Raw genomic sequence first — 15,824 nt, forward strand, 5'->3', positions numbered from 1 at the left:
GTGTTATGGTGATGCTGTCTGTTCATTTCTGGTTCTCCAAGCTGCCTCTTCACCATTTATTACTGATATTCCTGGGAGCGGTGCCTAATCCTACTTATATCTTAGAAATTCTCTTTATGCCAGGGCCAAGCAGGCTCCAGTCTTTTCTTGTTTAACCCTAGATACTCCATATTATGGCTTTATTGTTGGTATAAACCATGAATATTTTCAATATAGTTTTATAATAGGTTTAGTTAAAGGATTACTGTACCATTAAGATTCAAGGAGGGTTAGTGTTAGGGTTACAAGAAAAGTTAGTATGAGCTGTACAGGGATAGGTTTTTGTTAAGGTAATTGGAAAGTTAGGGTTACTGGGCAGATTTTTGGAGGGTTATGGCTTTATGGATGTGTTAGGGTCACAGGGAGTCAGAGTGCAGGGTTTTGGTACAGGGAGAGTTAGGCTACGTACACATGTGCAATACATATCGTTGGAAATGAACAACTAATGATGGATCATTGATAATTGTTAACAAAAAAGTGCACACGACGCTGAGGAACGAGGAATGTTGCTGGAAACAAACGACCGTCCGGCAGGTCTGATTGGGCGACGATCGTTTGCTTCCTATTGTGTATTCAGTGAACGTGGATTGTTCTATGATACACTTTCTCCTGTACACATCACTCCCTGCATCGTTTAAACGATCGTATCTAGTGTGTGTACATTATCGGTAAATTATATTTGAACGATTGCATTGTTACAGAATGTACAGAATCGTGCACAACGCGATTGTTCAAAAATATTTGTGAATAATTGCTAATTGGTCGTTAATCGTTCACTTTATAACGACAATTATTGCATGTGTGTACATAGCCTTACTTTCAGGGTTATAGAGTTGATCAATGTTAGGGTTAGCATTAGAGTATCAGGAAGGGATAGAGTGATGGCAAAAGCAAGGATTTGTGGGTGCAAGCAAAAAACTCAATACATTTTATGTAAAAAAAAAATTTAAAGCTAGGGTTACAGGGAGTATAGGGTTTTGGTTAGAGCTATGGGTACAGGGGGTGTAAGGATTTTAGTTAGAGCTAGGATTACAGTGAGTTTAAGGCTTTTGGTTAGAGCTAGGGTTACAGGGAGTGTAAGGATTTTGGTTGGAGCTAGGGTTAAAGGGGGTGTAAGGGTTTTGGTTAGAGCTAGGGTCACTGGGAATATAGGGTTTTGGATAGAGCTAGGGTTACAGGGGGTGTAGGAATAGGATTAAAGGGACAGTTAGTATTGGGTTAGGATTTTAGTTAGAGCTAGGATTACAGGGAGTGTAAGGCTTTTGGTTAGAGCTAGGGTTACAGGCAGTATAGGGTTTTCGTTAGAACCAGGGTTAGAGGGAGTGTAAGGATTTTGGTTAGAGCTAGGGTTACAGGGAACAGTTAGTATTGGATTAGGATTTTAGTTTTAGTTTACTGTTTTGGTGAGTTAGTGTAGCGTTTTTGGTACTGTTAGTATCATGTTCGTAGTAAGGGGTTGGTATAAGGGTTAATAATATGGCTACAGGAAGGGTTACTGTTAAAATAAATCACTGCTCTCCACGGCAAGAGCTTTGCACTAAATTCTACCATTGCTAATGCCAACATGTCATCAGTTCTCCATCAGCAGTATCTGATAATTTATTTCAAAAACAAATACAAAAACATCAGAACAGAAACTGTTTACCCAAAACACATAATAATAACGCTAAGCAGCTTTTTTCCCAATCAAGACTAAAATTTTGCATTGCTTTCCTTCTTGTTGCAATGACTCTGAATTTTTAAACTGTGATGTATTAAAAAAAATCCAAGTCCTGAGGTCAGATTGTGACATTTCCCTGCTGATGATGTCATAGAGCTGTATGTTTGTCTGCATAGAGTTCTGTAATGCTGAGCCAGTCACTCCCAGCTCCTCTCCTCCCTTTTCTCATAGCTGGCTTCTCAAGGTATTCATTCACACAGCCTGATATCAGGGAACGAGCCTGGACTGGTGCTAAAGCTCTACAAAACCATGCTGATTCCCTAGACTTTGATCCAACACTCTGAATGCTGATCTGGGAGGACATGTAGCCTTCTGGAGACTGGGAGACACCCCAAGAATTTGGTTCAAACTTTTATGGTGAGTACTGGAAACATTGCTGTGATTGCTGCTAAAACTTTATGGAAGTTCACAAGGTTGTTACAATGAATATTCCACAATCCATGCTACTTCCTCATGCTGAGTGACAACATGTGACTCCATAGCTGCAACTACAAGACCCAGCATGCCATGCCAGTCTGAATATGGTCAGCATAAAATACACCCAATTCAAGGTTGAGGATATTAAAAGCAATACTGTTGTTGACAAAGCATTAAAGTCTTTTCATTCTAGAACAGACACAAGTGTGTGATCTGGCTACAATGGGAAATTAAAAGTAGTTTATAATACCCACCTTTGCTGTCAATGCTTATTTTTATAAATATTATGTATTCATCTGTTGCCAATTGTGTTGTATCCATGTGAAAATTATTTTTGCATCTATGCGCCCTAGCGTACCATAACTCTATACCATATATAATGTTTTCCTTATGTAGAAAAGGGTTTTCTTTTGCCTTTTTTTTTAGAAATCAGACATTAGAATAATAAAAATGAGTTTGCTAATACTAAAAAACAAACTTCTACGGACGAGAACATCCAAAATCACAAAATAGAATAGTGACTACCAGTCTAACACGGGTTGGTAATTTAGGAGGACACAACACTAGCCCTACATGTGAATATTTCTCACATTTTTTAATCCATTTTTTATTGCAATGAAAGATAAAAAAATGGTGATTTTGATTGATCAAGACAAGATTGAAATTGCCTTGTTTTGATTTCTTTAGCTGAACTTTGTATTGTTTGATATACCCTTTCTGTTTGATTCCATTTTCTTTTATTATTAATTTATGATGATTTAGCTTTGGCTTCACAGTTCATAGATTTTTCACTTTTGATCAAGAACGTGAATGATTAGTTGCTTCATTTCTGGCAATGACGATCCAACTGGTGGTGTGAAAGAAGCTGAAAATCCTAAATCTGCCCATGCAAGTAATCTACATGTGCGTTCCTGGTTTAATTAAGTTCTAATATAGAAAAACCCTACCTAAACAATCCACTAAATTGGTATTATGCCAGATAGTGTTGTTGGTAAACCTAAGGAAGATTGCTTATTCAGATTGCAAAGTCCACAGCCAACTTTTCCAACATTGCCTGGCAATCTGATAAAACTTACTATGCAGCTGATGATGGAACTACAATCCTCAGATGGGCATAGCTGTCTGTGCCAAATTGGATTGGCGCCTGAAAAGACATTAGAACAGCATCTTCATTGTATGGCACACTGAGACAGCCTGGCACTTTAGTTGGCAAGGAAATAGAAGTCTCAATGTTATTTAGAAAACTGGTCATCTGACTGATGAGAAATGACAGGTCACAGACTTATATGTCATTTAGACAGGCACGTAAGTTGATCAAAAACTGAAAGACCCCATGCCAATACTTTGATGGGGCAGTCTATGGCCCATCATATGGCTAATCACTGCCAATCCACCATCTGTCTGAGCCTGACCAGAATAATGGTGTGCTATCGGTATTCATTACATGTTAATGTCAAACTATTGTATGTTAAGTGAGCGTAATCACTTTATTTATTTTGTTTGTTCTTACTTACTTAGTTGCAGTTCATGTTACAATAGCGCAATACCAGTAAATAATGAAGGGATGTGTAAATTCTTTCCTTATCCAAGAGTATATCACCAACTGTGCCAAACAACTGCTGAAATATGTTAAAATAGCCATGATGTCTATAGTTGGCAATGTGAGCGGGCTGATTGATTGGCGTTGGCGTAGGTAATCAGTAAAGTGCAATCACAGTGCAGAATCACAAGCAGAAAGCAAAACTTGCATATTTACCCTGGAATTAAAAACTGAAACAATTGTGAGCAGGCAGCTCTTTATTCTATGCCTAACATGCAGTAACATAAACTTACTTGCCTGTTCGCAAACTTTTCTAGAGTTTAGTTGTTGAGATGAGGATGCCAGGTCAATGTTCATTTTTGCATCAAATGAATGGACCCCAGTGCGCATGTGTGAAAGTTAGAGCAGAACTATCATTAAAAAATAAAACTTATCTTCATCGGAGAAAAGCCGTCAATCCCGCCATGATCCTAGTCCAATAGGTCCTGTGCTATCTTTCTTCTTCATTCCAGCGCAGACTGGACACCGGGCACTGCCATCTATTTCCAGGTTCTTTTTCCTACGTCACTTCATTTGCACTGTGCAGGCGCGACATCAGGTGACGCACTTCTGTAACAAAAATATGCGCGTGCAGAAGCCTGCAGCCTCCTGAATATGTGACGTATGTATCCCAGGTGACTGCGAGCTTCCCATTCAGTCCTTACCGCCACGGCAGTAAAGATAGAAGTAGACGGGTCCAAAAAAAAGTGTTTTTTTTTAAAAATTAGCCACCTTTTTATATAAAGTAAAAAATGTAGTGGTAGGTCCACTTTAGCACATTCAAGCCTGGCCAATCAGGACCGCCAAACCTGAAGAAAGACTGGGTGGGTAAAGATTTCGGTGCCAACAAAAAGGGGAGGGGAGCTGAGATTTCTACCACTTTATAAAGCACAGAGGGGCCCTTATGATAATAAAAACGCAAACTTTACATAGAAACAAGAATAAAAAAAACATATTTTTCACACTTTAAAATTAAACAATAACTGTAAATTATATCTACACACCACTTGGTGTGTGTTTTTCTGTGACTTCTTCTCTATTGTTAACTCATGATTACAAGGGACAAAAGGTCAATGTCACGTATTGTATAGTTCACAGATAAGCAAGTTATTATCACAGTGGGAATCAATGTAGAGGTCATTATTTCTACACTTAAATCCACATGTCAAGCCTTGTAATGGTCATTTCCAGAAACTGTAGAAAGAACGAGCACTGTACAGAGAGCACTGGGGAACCCCGGGGTTTTACGGAGTTCTGGTTGAAACATTATGGTAGACAGGCAAATTGGTAACCACTTGTTAATTCCACTTCCATTTGTTAATTGTTAATTCCATCAAGTTTGCACTTAGAACCTTTGAAGGTTTCTCTCTGACTGGATAATGCTTGGATTTGTCTCACAAGTAGCATTGGAAATTTTCCCTTTTCTATTTTAGCACCATGGGGGATCACAATGAACCTAAACAGTCTTGCTTTACTGTTTCTTTCATCTCAGGGAAATTGCTTTCTAGCCAATGAAAGTAAAGCCTGATTCACATGAACAGATTCACTGCCAATGTTGTGCTCCACTGACTGATCTGATCAATATTCTGAAATCAATCAATCAAAAGTGCATGTGTATGAAATTCTGATTTTCCTAATGTCCTCCCTCTTTCTGATCAGAATTCTACTTGAATGTCAATGCATACAATGCAGCTTGTTCACTTTTGATCGATATTTACCAACATGTCCAATCTCTTTACAACTGATCAGAACTAACAAAATTGCTGTCTTAGAATTGGCTGCTCAATTTCTCGTCAGATTTTTATTAAATCCATTCTTTGGATCAGAAATCAAATTAGTGTTTGGTTATAAGAACGCTGATAACATCACCATATACTGAGCCATATATGTCCTAAAATATACCACAGCGAGCAAGTAAAATTCATTGCAAATATTGTTTTACCAATATCCAGAAACGCCAAGATAACCAATCAAGTTTCACCTATTATTATTATTATTATTAATAAACAGGTTTTATATAGCACCAAGATATTATTCACCAGCAAAATGAAATAAATATATTTAGTAGAGAAAAGCTCTTGATTTTCTTTTCCTCCAGTTTTGTTAAGTTATGAGTTTGCTAATTTTGGTAGTGCAAATTTAGTGACACAATCTGTATACATTTTCATTCCTCTTCTGTATCCTTGCTGTGCATATTTACATGTTAGCTTATCTAAAAAGATTGTGTGTAGTTAATAAATAATTAGTAAAGATAAAAGCAGAAGACTGGAGCTGTCAGAGGGCTTAAAATGAGCGATTGGGAACAGACAGATTCCAGGAAGTAAACATTCTTGTTTTATAGACAGGTTTAGCTGGAAATGGTGCATTGGAAGTTTAGTAAGTAACAGAGGGAATGGACCAATTACACGGAAACATGAATAGATAGGGACAGTAGATCTATCGATAATTTATTGTATGCAGCAGTGATTTTTACCTCCATCTGGTTGGCATTGCTTTGATTTTGCACCAGGAGGAACAGGAGCTGACGGGGGAATACCATTTCGGTAAGCAGGGGATAACGACGGGTCACAAAGGGTTATTATTAACAGTTAGCAGTTAGATTACTGTAAACATATCTCCCAAATACCAATACTCCAAAAAAACTATCTGCTGTCCCTGATTTACAGGAACTGTCCATCTTCATTCCTCCCAACTATCTCTGATTTGGAGGAACTGTCTCTCTTCATACCACCCAACTGTCTCTGATTTGGATGGACTGTCTCTCTTCATACCACCCAACTGTCTCTGATTTGGAGGGACTGTCTCTCTTCATACCTCCCATCTGTCTGATTTGGGAGGACTGGCACTCATACCTCCTAACTGTCCTTGATTTGGAGCTACTTTCCTTCTTACCTCCCAACAATGCCTAAATTAGAAGGACTTTCCCTCTATTCCCTCTTTTTCCTTACTTGTCTCTCTTTGTTGGTGGATATATACACCTCTATATATTATAATATTTAATTATTACAAAGTGTTTTTTTGCAGTAAACCTTCATCCAGCCTCTAAATATTCCATTTTTCCCAAGTGAATATAAAAAAAACATAGTTGTGGAAAAAACACTTTCCCATTTATACAATCATAGTTTACATATTAATCTTTTTATGGTTCTCTAAATGGGGGCATGGTATGGGTGTGCCATTTGTCTGTATTCTTTGAGCTTAAATGCATTTATTTCTCCTATCTTCAAAACATAGCTGTAAGTGGTTAAGGTTAAAGTTTATGTAAACTTTAGCTATGAACTTATCTTTTTGCTCTGCTAAGTACATTGAAAGAGTTTTATCTGTTTGATAAATGCAAAAAAATAACTTGGTAATTTCACTAGAAATCCTGTGGGCTTTGTATGACTCTGACTCCTTAAGGTGGAGATGAACAGGGGGGTAAATGAGAAGAGGGCTTTGCTTAATTTAGAAATTAAATTCAGAGTTGTGTTGTCGGGAGGAAGGTAGGAGCACATTCTGGAACAACACTGGGTATTGTAAAAAACTGGGGAAAAATGTATTAAATTGCTTGACATATGCTTTCAGGATTGATATGAGGGTTAGATTCGAAGAGATTTAGTATTAAGGATAAAGCTGAAGTTCAGCCAAAAGTTTTTTTGCAGCCAATCCTCTTCCTCAGTTAATTGCTATTTTTTGAGGGGCACGTGAGTAAAATTTAGGCTACATACACACACTAGATATTTGTCCCCTGAGATAAATAATTGTGATTGCCTGGGGCAAAAAGCTGGCATGTATACAGTACTCCTGGTGGATCAATGAATGACCGAGTGTGAATGACTACCATCATTTTCTATGGAGGAGGACCAGCAGAGCAACACCTGCTTTCCTCCTCTATCCATCCTTCTACATAGAACTGAAGAATGTTGTGTTTACAGCGCCTGTTTATTCTACTGTCATTGGAAACAACTAGAAAAGATTGTTTCCACTGACATAAATTGTGTGTACATTGCCTTACCCCTGGCTCCTGTAGCTGTCAGTCTGTTTATATCTATACAGTAGCTGTCTACCATTAAGATGAATGGTAAATGGCCTTTCCATTTGAATCAATAGAAATAACTCATGAGTAACCAAATACTGACAAAAGCAAAGTTCTTCTCATGCACTTTATGACTTCATGAACATAGGATGGACTTTAAAGATCCTGGCACTTTTGCTTACATAAAAAGGGTGACAGGGTCTCTTTAACTGTGCAAGGTAATGTGTTTATGGTTTGTGTACACAACATCTGAGATTGATCTAAGTGTTCCCATTTGCAAACAAGCAAGATAAAAAACTTGACAGCTCTTGAGACTATTTTCACCTATAGACTCGTATATAATCTAAATAAATATATATATAAAACCAGTTAGTTGCACCAGGTAGGATCTGATGTCACTTTCAAAATTGCTGTAATTGTTCATGACATTATTAATATTTTGAAATGATTTGATATTTATGACATGGAGTGTTATCCTATTGGAAGTAGCCATCAGAAGACGTGAACACTGTGGCTATAAAGCAATGGAGATGGTCAACAACAACACTAAGGCTAACTGTGGCATTTAAACAATACTCAGTTGGTACCATGGGGCCCAAAGTGCAGCAAAAAAAGTCCCTAACACCATTACATCACCACCAGTCTGATTTGTTAATAAAAAGCGGGATGTATCCATTCTTTCATGTTGACGCCAAATTCTGACCCTACCATTCAAATGTTGCAGCAGAAATCAAGACTCATGAGACCAGGTCTTTGTTTTTCCAATCTTCTTTTGTCCAATTTTGGCGAGCCTTTGCAATTTGTAGCCTCAGGTCCCTGTTTCTAGCAGACTGGCATGGCACCTTAAGGTGGAACTAAAGTCCCACATTGAACATTTAGTGATCTGGCAGATTTATGGCAGGGACAGGCGATGGGCAGACCAATTAGGATGACCAAAGATCCGTTTCAGGAATTAAAGCTGTATACACATGTGCATTTATTGTCGTTGGAAAGGATCTTTTACAATCCATGAACGAGCGCTGTACATACAGAACCGTTCTGCTCTATGGACAGGAGGGGGGGAGAACGTCAGAGTGGCATCTTGCTGCGCTCTCCCCCTTTGCTTCCAGTAGGATCATTCATTGTCCATCATCCGTGGATCCACCAGGATGGTCGTTCGGACAAGGGATGGCAGGCGCTGTACACATGCCAGATTCTCATCCAATATCGTCCCTGAGCCGATTATGGGGCGAGAACCATTGGACGTGTATACGTAGCCTAATGGGGTCAAACATGGCAATGCCCTGAAACAGAATGGAGACGGGAGTATCCTGGGTTTAGTTCCTCTTTAAGTCACCTAAATCATCTTCTTCCCAATTCTGATGCTCAGGTCAGCCATGACAATGTTTATGTGGCTGCCATGTGATCGACTGATTTGTTTTTTTTTACGTTAACAAGCAGTTAAACATTTGTACCTAATAAAGTGACTGGTGCGTGTGTATATACAGGAAAGATTGCATGTTTAATTCTTCTCTAACAGTTTATACTGCAGCTGGAACAGATCCAGATTATCACATGGGAGTAAGAACATTGATTAGACCAGGCTTTCATAACCGTCCGATCGATTCTTCCATCAGCGAACGGTCAGTAGGCTTTTACCTGATATTAGTGCAGCTGGAATAGGCGGCGATTATCTTATGCCAGCTTAAACTTTGTTGTTTGTTATCTGTGTGTATTTTGCTGTGCTGTGATTGTGTTTTATTTTGTGAAGACAATTTGCATACTTGTGTGTATTTGTGTGTATATGATATGATAGCGGAGACATGCCTTGTATTGTGTTGCAGTGGGTTTGTGCATATCTTAGATAAAGGTTGCAAAAATTTAGCAAAAAATTTAAAGGTTTAGTTTGATTAAACTCCTGGAGGACTGAAGCTATGCATGGCATGTCAAAAAGGCCTCCAGGCTGGAAACTTATATAATCCTACCACGCCTTTATTATCGCTAGAGACCAGATGAAGTCGCTTACGTCACAACACACTGATCTATAAGTAAATGGCATCTACATAAAGTATACAAGTGCCTGACAGGTAGATTCATTGTTACCTGAGACTGATATATAGGTTTTGTAAAGATAAAGTGTAACTATATACTATAATGTTATCTTATACAGAAACCAGAGACAAATACACTGTCAGCTCCTTTTAAAAATGCCATTTACCTGGATGTTTCTGATTTCATTGGGGCTGATTTACTAAATTTAGGAAGTTCACTTACCAAGGTGAATATATACATTGCACTAAAGATAACTCCCTTAGTATAGTGAATGTAGTGAAAAGTTAAGTTGGAAAGAAACACTGAACATGTGCAAGGAAATCTAAGAAACAAGATATGTTCTTGCACATGGTTGGATAGTTGATCTCAGCAGAGTTTCATTTCATTTACTAAGCTAAGTGAAATACCCTTTCAAAGAGATAATTCACTTTGCTATGTTCATAGCTTATATTCCTTTATATCAACCTCATTGTCCCAGAACCGGCATGCAATTGGTGAAGTCACAATTTCCAAATCAAAAATATTTATTTATTGGCTCAGTTAATTCAACCAGCAGATGTTGACAGCTGTCATTGGATTGGCTTTATGTCAGTCAATTGGTTGTACAGCCCAGCCATTCCAAATGGGATGGTCATTCCTGTAAAAGATGGAGATGGGTGTGCCAATGCACTGTCATTAGATGATCCTGAGTGTGGGCACTTTTGCCTATATGCGAGATATCTGAACTTGATGAGCTCCAAGTTCCGATATGAGGTCAGAATTGCTTAGGGTTGTATTGGAATTGGAACTGATTACCACTAATCATCTGGTATTAGTTTAGGAGAAGGTGCATATTTTATTAACATATCATATCCATAAGACTGAGGGCATCTTGTGGCATAAAAATTACAATGGGGCACAACAAAGTGAGTATTGCAGCAGAGTTCCAATTTTTTTCTACCTTGTCTAGGGGACAATGTAGTTCAAAGTTTAAAGTCTATCCTCATCTATAATATTTGGTCATGGGATAGACAGACTAAAAGGCATTACATTTCACAAAGTCCCCGGATACGAGATTTGGACTAAGCCAGATCAACGTCACTGTTTGTCCATTCCTGGCAAAGGGGTGGAGGAGATGACATATTTATACTGTATGTAAAACATGTAAATGACCATTGTCACAGTGACTTAGAGAAGGAATCATGAGCTATATATGGAGGGGATGTGGGAAATATCAAAGCTTTTCCCGACATAAGAATCCCTGACTTCCACTGGCAACAGGCGGACTTTGTTAGGTCTCTGGAGATTGAGGTAAATTAACTATATGGACATTTTTTTGTAACAATCTTTATATACAGACAAAAAGCCACATTTATTTAAAATTGTATTTCATAATACCTTGGTGTGGAAACTGAGCAAGCAGGGACTTAGGATTGATTGTACATGGGGAAAAAATCAATCGCATAAAGGAAGGCAAAAGTTAACTGTAAGCAAAAAATATTCCTAATAGGTTAAAGGTATTGGTGGTGTGCCAATGATTTCTCTTGGATTGCTTTTGGAAAGAGTTTTCTCTTTCTTTCTATAGTAACCATTTGGATGTAAATATAACATTATTACCATTAACTAGGTTAGTGATGTATTACAAAATAGCAAATCTGCAGCAGAACTTCAAATGTAATCTTGATAAATGTACAGCTGTGCTTCAGTGTTGCAATAATATCATTGCAATCTATGCATCAAATGTAAGAAAAGAATAAGGAGTAGAACACGTGTTTTTTTGGCACAGTGGCAGGAAGAGACAGCGGCCCACAAGCAAACACAAAAAATATAAAAATATATAAGTTGACAGGCGTATGAATGAGGCATTTTTTTTCCAGTTTTTCTGTATGACCCTGATTTGAAGTTAATCTAAAATGAAAACAGTTGCTCAATTTGTTTGTAAAGATTCTCATTTATTCAGGTCATTGTATACCTAAAGTTTGTTTCTTTTAATGTTGAAAATATTTTGCAGCTCTCCAAGCTGTCTCACTGATGAAGCATCTTGGAGAGCTGTGAAACGTTTACATTACAGGAACAAGTCCGGCTGAATGTGACTAACTACTACGAGATTTAATTGTTTGATTGTAAGCACGTTTGTAAAATCTTGGGTTGATTGGAAATGGACAGATATGATGTATCTTGGTGAAGGTCTTTCAAAGATTGGAAAAATTATTTCAATGAAGATATAAAGATAATTAAAACATACTGTATCTAAACTCAAACAAAAAATAAAACTTGTAGTTTGGAATCTGGAGTGGCAATGCAGGGGAGCATATGGGAGACAGGGACAGATAGCTGTCACCTTGTACCAGGAGCTGCCTTGACCCATATAACAGACCTCCCATCGTGTCCCAATCCAGTAAGTATTACTGTATTTTTTGCTTTTTACTTTTTCTTCCCCAAAACTGGGGGCGAAAAGTTGGTGCGTCCTATACGACAAATGTGTTATAAAATAATTAAAATAGGATACTCACCCGATACCCGATCCTGCATATGTCTCCTCTCCTCTCTGGCTGCAGCGTGTGTCTCCTCCTGGCTGCAGCGCAGAGCGAAAGAAGCCGGCACAGCGCCCCCTGCTGATCCCTTCCCTAACTTCCGTACAGTGGAAAAAAAGGTAAGAACGGCACAGAGTGATCAGAAGGGGAATTTGAATGGCACAGAGTGATCAGAAAGTGAATTTGAATGGCAAATGAGTGATCAGAAGGGGAATACTGTATGAATGGCACATGAGTGATCAGAAGGGGAATAATCTTTCAAAATCTTTTTTTTCTAGATTTTCCTCCTTTAAAATTGGGTGCATCTTATATTCCGGAACGTCTTATACGGCGAAAAATACCGTAATCACTCTGCTCTTGATTATCTCTCTCCCTTTCTGAATAAACTAGCTAAATAAAGTAAATCCATTACGAAGTTCATTGAACAAGCTCAGGTGTGTGTAATCAGAGGCAGAGAGATGGTCAGGAGTTGAATGGTTTTTGCATACTGAAATGGGTCATGTTAGAGGATCTTTAATGGAAGAATCATTAGGCATTATTTTAATAAAATTTGAAGATTCTAACTTATATTAAAAATAAGTTTTTAAAAGATTTTAGTGATCAAGGCTCTAATTTAGGAAGAATGTTGGAGTTGGAGTTCCTATCATGATTCTGCTGATACAATATTTAATCATTGCCATCTCTGTAATTTTCATTTCATATCATTAACATCTATGCAAAGTACACAAATCAAATACGCAATATTAAAAATAAACAACACTTTTTGGAATTTCGAATATATTCCATTAAGGCATTAACAATGATAGAGAGAGGTGTTTGTAATGATTTGTGCCAGGTTCCTGCCAGTTTGGTGCTGTATTAGTTAGAACAGATTGAGTTACTTAAACTTGGCCGTGCTGGGCTGAAAGCCTAATGATTTCTCAGTAAGATGAGCTGTTCTGATGGCTGACTCATGGCTCTGGAATGCTGTTCCTGCATTATAACACTGTAGGATTGGAGGGAGATGATTTTATTCTCACACCAAGGCTTAGAGATAGATCAATGGACGATGGTGACAGATATGGAGTGGGATCCTTCCGTTGTGGGTGGAGGTGGTCAGGCTGAATCACCCAATTCTTTTTTTTACCAATGCTTTTTTTTCTTTTTTGCCCCCAGCTCTATTTGCCTGCACAAGCTATTGCAAGCCACGCTCCGTTTTACAGATTCGTTTGCATTATAAGACCTTAGGCAATCAAAGGACGCTTGGGATGAGAGAATATGGAGGCTGTCATGTTGATTAAATAGATTTGATATTTTTTTAATGGCTGCCTAGTTTGAACAAATGGGCAAATTAGGATCTAATGTGGTTTCTTTTTCCAAGGTCAAGGGCACAGTCAGACAAATACCATTTTTAGATGTAAGAAAGCAATGGTATTTCTTATAGTACTTGTACATTTCTTTTGACCTATCAGTGGGTCCTTGACTCTGAGTGAACATACTAATTGCACATGAAAGGTATGACTCAAACCTACAAACCCCATACTTAAAGCAAGTCCACAAACCACTAAGTGCAGGTTCAGATTTGCTTCAAGATTTAGTGATCCTGCATGGCTCCAATGGCTGGCACTTTACCAGATACTTGGTCACTTGTACCACTGCACTGGTTCCTAAAGAACCAATGTCTGCACATTTGACAGCTGGCAGCAGTGAGGGGCACTAGTACCGCTCATAGATCCCCTTTCCCATTCATTATAGAGCTGCCATTGGGAGAATTCCAGAGGCAGCAGATCCCTGGCTGTAAATGCACCACAACTTCATGTCCAGTGTGAACATAGCTTAAGCCATTTTCTTTGGTAAAGTGCTGTCTATGCATGTTCTTTTCACCAGTTTAAAGTCTGTAAATAATTGTAACTAAATGTAAAAGTACTTAAAATAGTTTTTAGGTAGTGTGAGACAGGGTTATATCCTGGTCAGTTTATCTTGTGCTGTGTGCCATTGTGGAGTTTTTGCCTAACCTTTTGCTCCTGAGACCGAACAGTAAGTACGAGGTTTATATAAAGGAAGAAAATTTTCTGAAAGTTGTTACCAGAACAGGTGTACCCATTGAAAGATTCATCCTCTCTGCCATTCTGTAAACTTTCGAATATGCCTTCAGTTTTTATATAGAAAGAGAAATCTCTTCAACGGATAAAACCCTCCCCAATTCTATTCAAATCAAATGAAAATAGAGCTTTCTATCCTAAAACACTTTAATATCGACTTTCAATTGAACTTTAATTTTTACAGCTACAATTTGTCTCTTCTTTTGCACCACCATGGTTCCATGTTCAACTCTTTAACTTTAAGTTTTGGGTTTTGTAGGTTCTCCATGGGTTTCGGTGGTTTTCCTCCCATATTCCAAAAACATACTGGTAGGGTAATTAGCTTCCCCCTCAAGAATAAAATGGATTATGTTAGGGACATTGAATTGTGAGCTTGTTTGAGATACAGTTGGTGAGATGATGGCTCTGTACAGCGCTGTGTAATATCTTGGTGCGCTAAAAATACAAGATAATACTAATAACACTCTTCTGCCAAAAAAACAGTTCTATTTAATGTTCAGCGCTGCGTAATATGTTGGCGCTATAAATCCTGTTTAATAATATTATTAATAATATTAATAATTTACCTTCTAGGAATTTTTTTTTATTTGTGTACTGGCTAGTGTACATGAGCAGAGCAGGCTTCCTGGCATGTTGTGAAAGTTGGATGCCAAGAAAGCGTAATTCCATGATACATGCGTAGTAGTTACATAATCAGTGCCTGCCCAATAGGCGAAGTATGAAGATGTTGGTCCCGAAAGAGGACAACTGTATAGGGCAGGGATAGGAAGAAAAGGAATTCTAGAAGCTTGGACCTTATGTCGCTGGAAGAGAGCACACCCAGACGTTATGTACTGGCATACTGTAGAAAATGCAGGTAATATGCAGGTAAAACATTTTTTTGGGGCTGTCAAAAGAGAATTTTGAAATTCATAATTTACATTTTGGCGTAAGTGAAAAGGTTGAAGGCTGTCAGTTTGCACCACTATCACAAACATATGATACTCCATCCCAGCTGTGGATATGGGGCTTTATACCCAATATACTAACATCTCACCTGCACTTAGCATCTCATCTTGCTAGTGATTAATGAGTAATGAGCAGCCAGTATAATCAGAGTGAATGACTTCTCCAGCTGAACCTGAATTCGGCCAGTTCAGCCGCCCACTGACAGCTGTTCTTCACATCAGAAACAGCTGGGGAAGTATTCAATAACTTTCTACTCAATAATGAACCTCAAGAGGGGAAAACAGCTGTTCCAAGGGTCACCATCATGTATGTGATGAATGGTTCAATGTTTGTTCATTTAGATCTACAAACTTCATGTCAGCAACCAAAAACCCAAATAACCATTTCTAAACAATAAAAGGAGCTGAGGTTTATTCTTTCAAAATAATCATTACTATGTTTTTAAATTGTTCATTTTTAAGCATTTAAAATATTTGTTTTC

At 38.1% G+C, this 15,824-nt stretch overlaps 1 protein-coding gene across 2 annotated transcripts in view; it reads left to right on the plus strand.

The window, feature by feature from the left end:
* The first annotated feature begins 1,934 nt into the window (after positions 1-1,934).
* The window catches only part of LOC140324280 (P2Y purinoceptor 2-like), a 42,685-nt gene continuing 28,795 nt past the window's right edge, over positions 1,935-15,824 (plus strand). The window contains exons 1-2 of one of the 2 annotated variants that reach the window (XM_072402039.1): positions 1,935-2,116; positions 9,290-9,392. The gene's annotated coding sequence lies outside the window, so the exon portion shown is untranslated. The remainder of the gene's footprint in view (positions 2,117-9,289; positions 9,393-15,824) is intronic. The other variant, XM_072402031.1, reaches the window with a different exon arrangement.

This window comes from Pyxicephalus adspersus, chromosome 1 (genome assembly GCF_032062135.1).
Source record: "Pyxicephalus adspersus chromosome 1, UCB_Pads_2.0, whole genome shotgun sequence".
Classification (NCBI taxonomy): Eukaryota; Metazoa; Chordata; class Amphibia; order Anura; family Pyxicephalidae; genus Pyxicephalus; species Pyxicephalus adspersus.